The following is a 12,500-nucleotide window of genomic DNA, read 5'->3' as shown; positions in this document are numbered from 1 at the left end:
GAGTCAATGTGGAGTGCTTGTGAGCACGGAGTGTGTAGTAAGGGTGTTTTCCTGCGCTTGCCCTGCCCCAAAGCACTTGTTATCCCCCAGACCCAAAGTGAATTGGTTAATGAGTTCCATGTCGAAAAGTGAATTGGTTAATGAGTTCCACGTCGGCTGGCGGCGGCGGTTGGCTTTAATAACCGTAGGCGGGCTTAATGCGCGACTAGGGGGGCAATTTGAAAGTGTGGCCGGCGCGAGGGGCGCCTGTGCGGGCGTGGAGAGTCAATGTGGAGTGCTTGTGAGCACGGAGTGTGTAGTAAGGGTGTTTTCCTGCGCTTGCCCTGCCCCAAAGCACTTGTTTTCCCCCAGACCCAAAGTGAATTGGTTAATGAGTTCCATGTCGAAAAGTGAATTGGTTAATGAGTTCCACGTCGGCTGGCGGCGGCGGTTGGCTTTAATAACCGTAGGCGGGCTTAATGCGCGACTAGGGGAGCAATTTGAAAGCGTGGCCGGCGCGAGGGGCGCCTGTGCGTGCGTGGAGAGTCAATGTGGAGTCCTTGTGCGCACGGAGTGTTGAGTAAGGGCGTGATTCTGCATGTGCCCTGACCCTAAGCATAACCCTAAGCCTAACTCTCAGACTAACCCAAACCCGCGCCCTAACCCTAACACAAAGCCTAACCCTAGCCCGAGCACGAGCCCTCACCCAAACCCTAGCCCTAACCCTAACCCGAACCCTAACACTAAGCCTAACCCTAGCCCGAGCACTAGCCCTCACCCTAACCCTAGCCCTAACCCTAACCCGAACCCTAACCCTAGCCCAAACCCTAACCCTAACCGTGGCCCTAACCCTAACCAAAGCCCTAGCCCTAGCCCTAACCCTAACACTAACCCTAACCCTAACCCTAACCCTAGCCCAAACCCTAACCCTAACCAAAGCGCTAACCCTAGCCCTAACCCTAACACTAACCCTAACCCTAACCCTAACCCTAGCCCAAACCCTAACCCTAACACTAACCCTAACCCTAGCCCAAACCCTAACCCTAACCGTGGCCCTAACCCTAACCAAAGCCCTAGCCCTAGCCCTAACCCTAACACTAACCCTAACCCTAACCCTAGCCCAAACCCTAACCCTAACCAAAGCGCTAACCCTAGCCCTAACCCTAACACTAACCCTAACCCTAACCCTAACCCTAGCCCAAACCCTAACCCTAACCCTAACCCTAACCGTGGCCCTAACCCTAACCAAAGCCCTAACCCTAGCCCTAACCCTAACACTAACCCTAACCCTAACACTAACCCTAGCCCCAGCCCAAAACCTAACCCAAACCCTAACCAAAGCCCTAACCCTCGCCCAAACCCTAACCCTAACCCTAACCGTGGCCCTAGCCCTAACCAAAGCCCTAACCCTAGCCCTAACCCTAACACTAACCCTAACCCTAACACTAACCCTAACCCTAGCCCAAACCCTAACCCTAACCCTAACCAAAGCCCTAACCCTAGCCCTAACCCTAACACTAACCCTAACCCTAACCCTAGCCCAAACCCTAACCCTAACCCTAACCGTGGCCCTAGCCCAAACCCTAACCCTAACCCTTACCAAAGCCCTAACCCTAGCCCTAACCCTAACACTAACCCTAACCCTAACCCTAACCCTAGCCCAAACCCTCACCCTAACCGTGGCCCTAACCCTAACCCTAACCAAAGCCCTAACCCTAGCCCTCACCCTAACACTAACCCTAACCCTAACCCTAACACTAGCCCTAACCCTAACCCTAACCCTAACCGTGGCCCTAACCCTAACCATAGCCCTAACGCTAGCCCTAACCCTAACACTAAGCCTAACCCTAGCCCGAGCCCTAGCCCTAACCCTAACCCTAGCCTAACCCTAAGCCTAACCCTAAGGGAGCAATTTGAAAGTGTGGCCGGCGCGAGGGACGCCTGTGCGGGCGTGGAGAGTCGATGTGGAGTCCTTGTGAGCATGGAGTGTGTTGTAAGGGCGTGTTTCTGCCTGTGCCTTGACCCTAACACTAACCCTAACCCTAGCGCTAACCCTAACCGTAGCCGTCACCCGAACCCTAACCCGAGCCCTAGCCCTAGCCCTAACCCTAACCCTAACCCTAACGGAGCAATTTGAAAGTGTGGCCGGCGTGAGGGGCGCCTGTGCGGGCGTGGAGAGTCAATGTGGAGTGCTTGTGAGCATGGAGTGTGTAGTAAGGGCGTGTTTCTGCCTGTGCCTTGACCCTAACCCTAACCCGAACCCTAACCCTAACCGCGGGTGCGGGGGGTTGAACAAACACCGGGGAAGCCATTAACCACCAGCGGGGAGTACATTAAGCAGTTGCCCTTAGTCTCAGGAGCAGCGGGGAACAGATTATCCAACAGCCGGGAAAACATTCACCAACTTCGGGGGAAAACGAACGAAATATCGGGAAGACATGAACCAACGGCAGGCAAAACACTGGGGAAGCCAGGAACCAACAACGGGGAGTACACTAAGCAGCTGCCCTTAGTCTCAGGAGTAGCGGGGAAGAGATTAAGCAACAGCCGGGAAAAGATCAGCCAACCGCGGCGGAACTCATTAACCAGTTTCCAGGGAACTCATTAACCAGTTTCGTGGGAACTCATTAACCAGTTTCGGGAAAACGTCCAGCAAAGGCGGGGAAAACATGAACCAGCGGCGGGGAAGGCATTGTCCAACAGGGGGGAGCACATTAAGCAGCTGCCCTCAGTCTCAGGAGCAGCGGGGATCAGATTAAGCAACAGCCGGGAAAAGATCAACCAACCGCGGGGGAACTCATTAACCAGTTTCGTGGGAACTCATTAACCAGTTTCGGGAAAACATCAACCAAAGGCGGGGAAAACATCAAACAACGGCGGGGATGCCATTGTCCAACAGGGGGGAGCACATTAAGCAGCTGCCCTTAGTATCAGGAGCAGCGGGGATCAGATTAAGCAACAGCCGGGAAAAGATCAGGAAACCGCGGGGGAACTCATTAACCAGTTTCCTGGGAACTCATTAACCAGTTTCGTGGGAACTCATTAACCAGTTTCGGGAAAACTTCCACCAAAGGCGGGGAAAGCATCGACCAACGGCGGGGAAGCCATTGTCCAACAGGGGGGAGCACATTAAGCAGCTGCCCTTAGTATCAGGAGCAGCGGGGAACAGATTAAGCAACAGCCGGGAAAAGATCAACCAACCGCGGGGGAACTCATTAACCAGTTTCCTGGGAACTCATTAACCAGTTTCGGGAAAACTTCCACCAAAGGCGGGGAAAGCATCGACCAGCGGCGGGGAAGCCTTTGTCCAACAGTGGGGAGCACATTAAGCAGCTGCCCTTAGTCTCAGGAGCAGCGGGGTACAAATGAACCAGCAGCGGGGAAAACAACTTCGTGGGAACTCATTAACCAGTTTCGGGGGAACTCATTAACCAGTTTCGGGAAAACGTCCACCAACGGCGGGGAAAGCATCAACCAACGGCGGGGATGCCATTGTCCAACAGGGGGGAGCACATTAAGCAGCTGCCCTTAGTATCAGGAGCAGCGGGGAACAGATTAAGCAACAGCCGGGAAAAGATCAGGAAACCGCGGGGGAACTCATTAACCAGTTTCCTGGGAACTCATTAACCAGTTTCGTGGGAACTCATTAACCAGTTTCGGGAAAACTTCCACCAAAGGCGGGGAAAGCATCAACCAGCGGCGGGGAAGCCTTTGTCCAACAGTGGGGAGCACATTAAGCAGCTGCCCTTAGTATCAGGAGCAGCGGGGAACAGATTAAGCAACAGCCGGGAAAAGATCAGGAAACCGCGGGGGAACTCATTAACCAGTTTCGTGGGAACTCATTAACCAGTTTCGTGGGAACTCATTAACCAGTTTCGGGAATACTTCCACCAAAGGCGGGGAAAACATGAACCAACGGCGGGGAAGCCATTGTCCAACAGTGGGGAGCACATTAAGCAGCTGCCCTTAGTATCAGGAGCAGCGGGGTACAAATGAACCAGCAGCGGGGAAAACAGCTTCGTGGGAACTCATTAACCAGTTTCGTGGGAACTCATTAACCAGTTTCGGGAAAACGTCCACCAAAGGCGGGGAAAGCATCGACCAACGGCGGGGAAGCCTTTGTCCAGCAGTGGGGAGCACATTAAGGAGCTGCCCTTAGTATCAGGAGCAGCGGGGTACAAATGAACAAGCAGCGGGGAAAACAACTCCGTGGGAACTCATTAACCAGTTTCGTGGGAACTCATTAACCAGTTTCGGGAAAACGTCCACCAAAGGCGGGGAAAACATCAACCAGCGGCGGGGAAGCCATTGTCCAACAGGGGGGAGCACATTAAGCAGCTGCCCTTAGTATCAGGAGCAGCGGGGTACAAATGAACCAGCAGCGGGGAAAACAACTTCGTGGGAACTCATTAACCAGTTTCGGGGGAACTCATTAACCAGTTTCGGGAAAACGTCCACCAAAGGCGGGGAAAACATCAACCAACGGCGGGGAAGCCATTGTCCAACAGGGGGGAGCACATTAAGCAGCTGCCCTTAGTATCAGGAGCAGCGGGGATCAGATTAAGCAACAGCCGGGAAAAGATCAACCAACCGCGGGGGAACTCATTAACCAGTTCCGTGGGAACTCATTAACCAGTTTCGTGGGAACTCATTAACCAGTTTCGGGAAAACGTCCACCAAAGGCGGGGAAAACATCAACCAACGGCGGGGAAGCCATTGTCCAACAGTGGGGAGCACATTAAGCAGCTGCCCTTAGTGTCAGGAGCAGCGGGGATCAGATTAAGCAACAGCCGGGAAAAGATCAGGAAACCGCGGGGGAACTCATTAACCAGTTTCGTGGGAACTCATTAACCAGTTTCGGGAAAACCTCCACCAAAGGCGGGGAAAGCATGAACCAACGGCCGGGAAGCCCTTGTCCAACAGTGGGGAGCACATTAAGTGGCTGCCCTTAGTATCAGGAGCAGCGGGGATCAGATTAAGCAACAGCCGGGAAAAGATCAGCCAACCGCGGGGGAACTCATTAACCAGTTTCGTGGGAACTCATTAACCAGTTTCGGGAATACTTCCACCAAAGGCGGGGAAAACATGAACCAACGGCGGGGAAGCCATTGTCCAACAGTGGGGAGCACATTAAGCAGCTGCCCTTAGTATCAGGAGCAGCGGGGTACAAATGAACCAGCAGCGGGGAAAACAGCTTCGTGGGAACTCATTAACCAGTTTCGTGGGAACTCATTAACCAGTTTCGTGGGAACTCATTAACCAGTTTCGGGAAAACATCCACCAAAGGCGGGGAAAGCATCAACCAACGGCGGGGAAGCCATTGTCCAGCAGTGGGGAGCACATTAAGCAGCTGCCCTTAGTATCAGGAGCAGCGGGGTACAAATGAACAAGCAGCGGGGAAAACATCTCCGTGGGAACTCATTAACCAGTTTCCTGGGAACTCATTAACCAGTTTCGGGAAACCTTCCACCAAAGGCGGGGAAAACATGCACCAACGGCGGGGAAGCCATTGTCCAACAGGGGGGAGTACATTAAGCAGCTGCCCTTAGTATCAGGAGCAGCGGGGATCAGATTAAGGAACAGCCGGGAAAAGATCAGCCAACCGCGGGGGAACTCATTAACCAGTTTCGTGGGAACTCATTAACCAGTTTCGGGAAAACATCAACCAGAGGCGGGGAAAACATGCACCAACGGCGGGGAAGCCATTGTCCAACAGGGGGGAGTACATTAAGCAGCTGCCCTTAGTATCAGGAGCAGCGGGGTACAAATGAACCAGCAGCGGGGAAAACAACTCCGTGGGAACTCATTAACCAGTTTCGTGGGAACTCATTAACCAGTTTCGGGAAACCTTCCACCAAAGGCGGGGAAAACATGCACCAACGGCGGGGAAGCCATTGTCCAACAGGGGGGAGCACATTAAGCAGCTGCCCTTAGTATCAGGAGCAGCGGGGATCAGATTTAGCAGCAGCCGGGAAAAGATCAGGAAACCGCGGGGGAACTCATTAACCAGTTTCGTGGGAACTCATTAACCAGTTTCGTGGGAACTCATTAACCAGTTTCGGGAAAACATCCACCAAAGGCGGGGAAAGCATCAACCAACGGCGGCGAAGCCATTGTCCAACAGTGGGGAGCACATTAAGCAGCTGCCCTTAGTATCAGGAGCAGCGGGGATCAGATTAAGCAACAGCCGGGAAAAGATCAGCCAACCGCGGGGGAACTCATTAACCAGTTTCGTGGGAACTCATTAACCAGTTTCGGGGGAACTCATTAACCAGTTTCGGGAAAACCTCCACCAAAGGCGGGGAAAGCATGAACCAACGGCGGGGAAGCCATTGTCCAACCGGGGGGAGCACATTAAGCAGCTGCCCTTAGTATCAGGAGCAGCGGGGATCAGATTAAGCAACAGCCGGGAAAAGATCAGCCAACCGCGGGGGAGCTCATTAACCAGTTTCGGGGGAACTCATTAACCAGTTTCGGGAAAACATGAACCAAAGGCGGGGAAAACATCAAACAACGGCGGGGAAGCCATTGTCCAACAGGGGGGAGCACATTAAGCAGCTGCCCTTAGTATCAGGAGCAGCGCGGTACAAATGAACCAGCAGCGGGGAAAACAACTTCGTGGGAACTCATTAACCAGTTTCGTGGGAACTCATTAACCAGTTTCGGGAAAACGTCCACCAAAGGCGGGGAAAGCATCAACCAACGGCGGGGAAGCCATTGTCCAACAGTGGGGAGCACATTAGGCAGCTGCCCTTAGTATCAGGAGCAGCGGGGATCAGATTAAGCAACAGCCGGGAAAAGATCAGCCAACCGCGGGGGAACTCATTAACCAGTTTCGTGGGAACTCATTAACCAGTTTCGTGGGAACTCATTAACCAGTTTCGGGAAAACTTCCACCAAAGGCGGGGAAAACATGAACCGACGGCGGGGAAGCCATTGTCCAACAGACGGGAGCACATTAAGCAGCTGCCCTTAGTATCAGGAGCAGCGGGGATCAGATGAAGCAACAGCCGTGAAAAGAACAGCCAACCGCGGGGGAACTCATTAACCAGTTTCGTGGGAACTCATTAACCAGTTTCGGGAAAACTTCAACCAGAGGCGGGGAAAGCATCAACCAACGGCGGGGAAGCCTTTGTCCAACAGGGGGGAGCACATTAAGCAGCTGCCCTTAGTATCAGGAGCAGCGGGGTACAAATGAACCAGCAGCGGGGAAAACAACTTCGTGGGAACTCATTAACCAGTTTCGTGGGAACTCATTAACCAGTTTCGGGAAAACATCCACCAAAGGCGGGGAAAGCATCAACCAACGGCGGCGAAGCCATTGTCCAACAGTGGGGAGCACATTAAGCAGCTGCCCTTAGTATCAGGAGCAGCGGGGATCAGATTAAGCAACAGCCGGGAAAAGATCAGCCAACCGCGGGGGAACTCATTAACCAGTTTCGTGGGAACTCATTAACCAGTTTCGTGGGAACTCATTAACCAGTTTCGGGAAAACGTCCACCAAAGGCGGGGAAAGCATCAACCAACGGCGGGGAAGCCATTGTCCAACAGACGGGAGCACATTAAGCAGCTGCCCTTAGTATCAGGAGCAGCGGGGATCAGAGTAAGCAACAGCCGGGAAAAGATCAGCCAACCGCGGGGGAACTCATTAACCAGTTTCGTGGGAACTCATTAACCAGTTTCGGGAATACTTCCACCAAAGGCGGGGAAAACATGAACCAACGGCGGGGAAGCCATTGTCCAACAGTGGGGAGCACATTAAGCAGCTGCCCTTAGTATCAGGAGCAGCGGGGTACAAATGAACCAGCAGCGGGGAAAACAGCTTCGTGGGAACTCATTAACCAGTTTCGTGGGAACTCATTAACCAGTTTCGGGAAAACGTCCACCAAAGGCGGGGAAAGCATCAACCAACGGCGGGGAAGCCATTGTCCAACAGTGGGGAGCACATTAAGCAGCTGCCCTTAGTATCAGGAGCAGCGGTGCACAAATGAACCAGCAGCGGGGAAAACAGCTTCGTGGGAACTCATTAACCAGTTTCGGGGGAACTCATTAACCAGTTTCGGGAAATCTTCCACCAGAGGCGGGGAAAGCATCAACCAACGGCGGGGAAGCCTTTGTCCAACAGGGGGGAGCACATTAAGCAGCTGCCCTTAGTCTCAGGAGCAGCGGGGAACAGATTAAGCAACAGCCGGGAAAAGATCAGCCAACCGCGGGGGAACTCATTAACCAGTTTCGTGGGAACTCATTAACCAGTTTCGTGGGAACTCATTAACCAGTTTCGGGAAAACGTCCACCAACGGCGGGGAAAGCATCAGCCAACGGCGGGGAAGCCATTGTCCAACAGTGGGGAGCACATTAAGCAGCTGCCCTTAGTATCAGGAGCAGCGGGGATCAGATTAAGCAACAGCCGGGAAAAGATCAGCCAACCGCGGGGGAACTCATTAACCAGTTTCCTGGGAACTCATTAACCAGTTTCGGGAAATCCTCCACCAAAGGCGGGGAAAGCATCGACCAACGGCCGGGAAGGCTTTGTCCAACAGTGGGGAGCACATTAAGCAGCTGCCCTTCGTCTCAGGAGCAGCGGGGTACAAATGGACCAGCAGCGGGGAAAACAACTTCGTGGGAACTCATTAACCAGTTTCGTGGGAACTCATTAACCAGTTTCGGGAAAACATCCACCAGAGGCGGGTAAAGCATCAACCAACGGCGGGGAAGCCATTGTCCAACAGGGGGCAGTACATTAAGCAGCTGCCCTAAGTATCAGGAGCAGCGGGGATCAGATTAAGCAACAGCCGGGAAAAGATCAACCAACCGCGGGGGAACTCATTAACCAGTTTCGTGGGAACTCATTAACCAGTTTCGGGGGAACTCATTAACCAGTTTCGGGAAACCTTCCACCAAAGGCGGGGAAAACATCAACCAGCGGCGGGGAAGCCATTGTCCAACAGGCGGGAGCACATTAAGCAGCTGCCCTTAGTATCAGGAGCAGCGGGGTACAAATGAACCAGCAGCGGGGAAAACAGCTTCGTGGGAACTCATTAACCAGTTTCGGGGGAACTCATTAACCAGTTTCGGGAAAACATCCACCAGAGGCGGGGAAAGCATCGACCAACGGCGGGGAAGCCTTCGTCCAACTGGGGGGAGCACGTTAAGCAGCTGCCCTCAGTATCAGGAGCAGCGGGGTGCAAATGAACCAGCAGCGGGGAAAACAACTTCGTGGGAACTCATTAACCAGTTTCGTGGGAACTCATTAACCAGTTTCGGGAAATCCTCCACCAAAGGCGGGGAAAGCATCGACCAACGGCCGGGAAGCCTTTGTCCAACAGTGGGGAGCACATTAAGCAGCTGCCCTTAGTCTCAGGAGCAGCGGGGTACAAATGAACCAGCAGCGGGGAAAACAACTTCGTGGGAACTCATTAACCAGTTTCGTGGGAACTCATTAACCAGTTTCGGGAAAACATCCACCAGAGGCGGGTAAAGCATCAACCAACGGCGGGGAAGCCATTGTCCAACAGGGGGCAGTACATTAAGCAGCTGCCCTAAGTATCAGGAGCAGCGGGGATCAGATTAAGCAACAGCCGGGAAAAGATCAACCAACCGCGGGGGAACTCATTAACCAGTTTCGTGGGAACTCATTAACCAGTTTCGGGGGAACTCATTAACCAGTTTCGGGAAAACATCAACCAGAGGCGGGGAAAGCATCAACCAACGGCGGGGAAGCCTTCGTCCAACAGGGGGGAGCACATTAAGCAGCTGCCCTTAGTATCAGGAGCAGCGGGGTGCAAATGAACCAGCAGCGGGGAAAACAACTTCGTGGGAACTCATTAACCAGTTTCGTGGGAACTCATTAACCAGTTTCGGGAAAACATCCACCAGAGGCGGGTAAAGCATCAACCAACGGCGGGGAAGCCATTGTCCAACAGGGGGCAGTACATTAAGCAGCTGCCCTTAGTATCAGGAGCTGCGGGGATCAGACTAAGCAACAGCCGGGAAAACATTAACCAACTTCGGGGGAACTCATTAACCAATTATTTGATGACCGGTAGGCGGCGCTCTATCGGCTTCGGCGACCGGCGGGTGGCGGTTCGGGGTCGTGGCGACCCGGGGCGAGGCGGCCCGGCCGTTGAAATCGCGAAAAAACGCGTTTTTAAAAAGAACCGTCGGTCCCCATCGGGATGGATTTGACCCCCTCATGCCGCCTTCGGGACCTCTTCGGCGGCATGACTACCGGAGGTGTTCCCGCCGAGGTGGACACTTGCATTTTCTGGCACGGTGGGTTGGCGGGGTACCTGCAGAATAGCAGGAAGGCGATGGCAATGACATGTGGCAACTCATTAACCAGTTTTGACTTTGCTGCATTGAAGGCGGAAAATCGAAACAGGGCCCCGCTCGAGCCCCCAGGTCTGCCGGGACCGCACCGGGCCGCCGCCCCGACGGCCGTTCGGCCAGAATGGGCTAGTATTTCTCCGGATTTTTGGCCGTTTTTCCGACTTTTTCGGACGTCGGAAAAGCGGCGGCCTGGCCACCGGCCGCGGCCGGGGGTGCCTTCCCCTCGAGCGAGGGCCCGGAATTCACCCGTTTGCAGCCCCGGAGGAGCTCCGCCGGCGGCCGGAATGGTTGAGACCATCGGCCGCGCTGAACGGAGCTCGGGTAACTCATTAACCAAACTGGACTTGGCCCCTGGCGCAGGAGGGGGGGGTCCAGGTGAGGGCTGGCAGGCCGTGGCCACCCGGCAGCAGTGATGCACCCGCGATGGCGGTAGTCCTTCCGATTCGGAGGCTCCCTGGCCCCGCAGAGCAAAAATGGGAGCCGCACGGAGCTCTATGAAGTCAGATCCGGTCGGTGGTGGCGGGGCAGGGTGCACGGTTTCCCGCAGAGCTCGGCGGATCCGTCCCGCCGAGGTGGCCACTCGCATTTTCTGGCAGGGGAGTCCCGAGGCTGGTTAACCAGTTACCCCCGGAAGTGGGGATGGAGTTGAGATTGAACCGTTTTGCGGGGCCTCCGGGCCCCTTCCCCGGTAGGACTACCGGGGCACACCCCGCCGAGGTGGCCACTTGCATTTTCTGGCACGGTGGGTTGGCGGGGTACCTGCAGAATAGCAGGAAGGCGATGGCAATGACATGTGGCAACTCATTAACCAGTTTTGAGTTTGCTGCATTGAAGGAGGAAAATCGAAGCAGGGCCCCGCTCGAGCCCCCAGGTCTGCCGGGACCGCACCGGGCCCGCCGCCCCGACGGCCGTTCGGCCAGATTGGGCTAGTATTTCCCCGGATTTTCGGCCGTTTTTCCGACTTTTTCGGCCGTCGGAAAAGCGGCGGCCTGGGCACCGGCCGCGGCCGGGGGTGCCTTCCCCTCGAGCGAGGGCCCGGACCTCACCCGGTTGCAGCCCCGGGTGGGGCTCCGCCGGCGGCCGGAATGGTTGAGACCATCGGCCGCGCTGAACGGAGGTCTGGTAAATCATTAACCAAACTGGACTTAGTCTCTGGCAAGAGAGATGGTCCAGCCGACGGGCACGACCGAGGGCCCGGACCTCACCCGGCTGCAGCCCCGGGTGGGGCTCCGCCGGCGGCCGGAATGGTTGAGACCATCGGCCGCGCTGAACGGAGGTCTGGTAAATCATTAACCAAACTGGACTTAGTCTCTGGCAAGAGAGATGGTCCAGCCGACGGGCACGACCGAGGGCCCGGACCTCACCCGGTTGCAGCCCCGGGTGGAGCTCCGCCGGCGGCCGGAATGGTTGAGACCATCGGCCGCGCTGAACGGAGCTCTGGTAAATCATTAACCAAACTGGACTTAGTCTCTGGCAAGAGAGATGGTCCAGCCGACGGGCACGACCGAGGGCCCGGACCTCACCCGGCTGCAGCCCCGGGTGGGGCTCCGCCGGCGGCCGGAATGGTTGAGACCATCGGCCGCGCTGAACGGAGGTCTGGTAAATCATTAACCAAACTGGACTTAGTCTCTGGCAAGAGAGATGGTCCAGCCGACGGGCACGACCGAGGGCCCCGGACCTCACCCGGTTGCAGCCCCGGGTGGAGCTCCGCCGGCGGCCGGAATGGTTGAGACCATCGGCCGCGCTGAACGGAGCTCTGGTAAATCATTAACCAAACTGGACTTAGTCTCTGGCAAGAGAGATGGTCCAGCCGACGGGCACGACCGAGGGCCCCGGACCTCACCCGGTTGCAGCCCCGGGTGGAGCTCCGCCGGCGGCCGGAATGGTTGAGACCATCGGCCGCGCTGAACGGAGCTCTGGTAAATCATTAACCAAACTGGACTTAGTCTCTGGCAAGAGAGATGGTCCAGACGACGGGCACGGTGGCAGAGTTAGCCGAACTTGACTTAGCCTCTGGCCGCAGAGAGGGTCCATCAAACGGGGCACGGTGGGAGATTAAGCCGCACTAGGCTCAGGCTCTGGCCACGGGAGGGTGGCCCAGGTGTGAGCCGGCAGTAAATGGTGAACCAGTGAAAAGCCAGCACCCGAGGGTGCGGTTGTGCTGCCGACTTGGAGGCTCCCTGTGCCCGCAG

The sequence above is a fragment of the Mustelus asterias genome, unplaced genomic scaffold, assembly GCF_964213995.1.
Source record: "Mustelus asterias unplaced genomic scaffold, sMusAst1.hap1.1 HAP1_SCAFFOLD_425, whole genome shotgun sequence".
NCBI classification, from domain to species: Eukaryota; Metazoa; Chordata; class Chondrichthyes; order Carcharhiniformes; family Triakidae; genus Mustelus; species Mustelus asterias.
The sequence above is the reverse complement of the archived record's forward strand: the minus strand, read 5'-3'. Positions refer to the sequence as shown.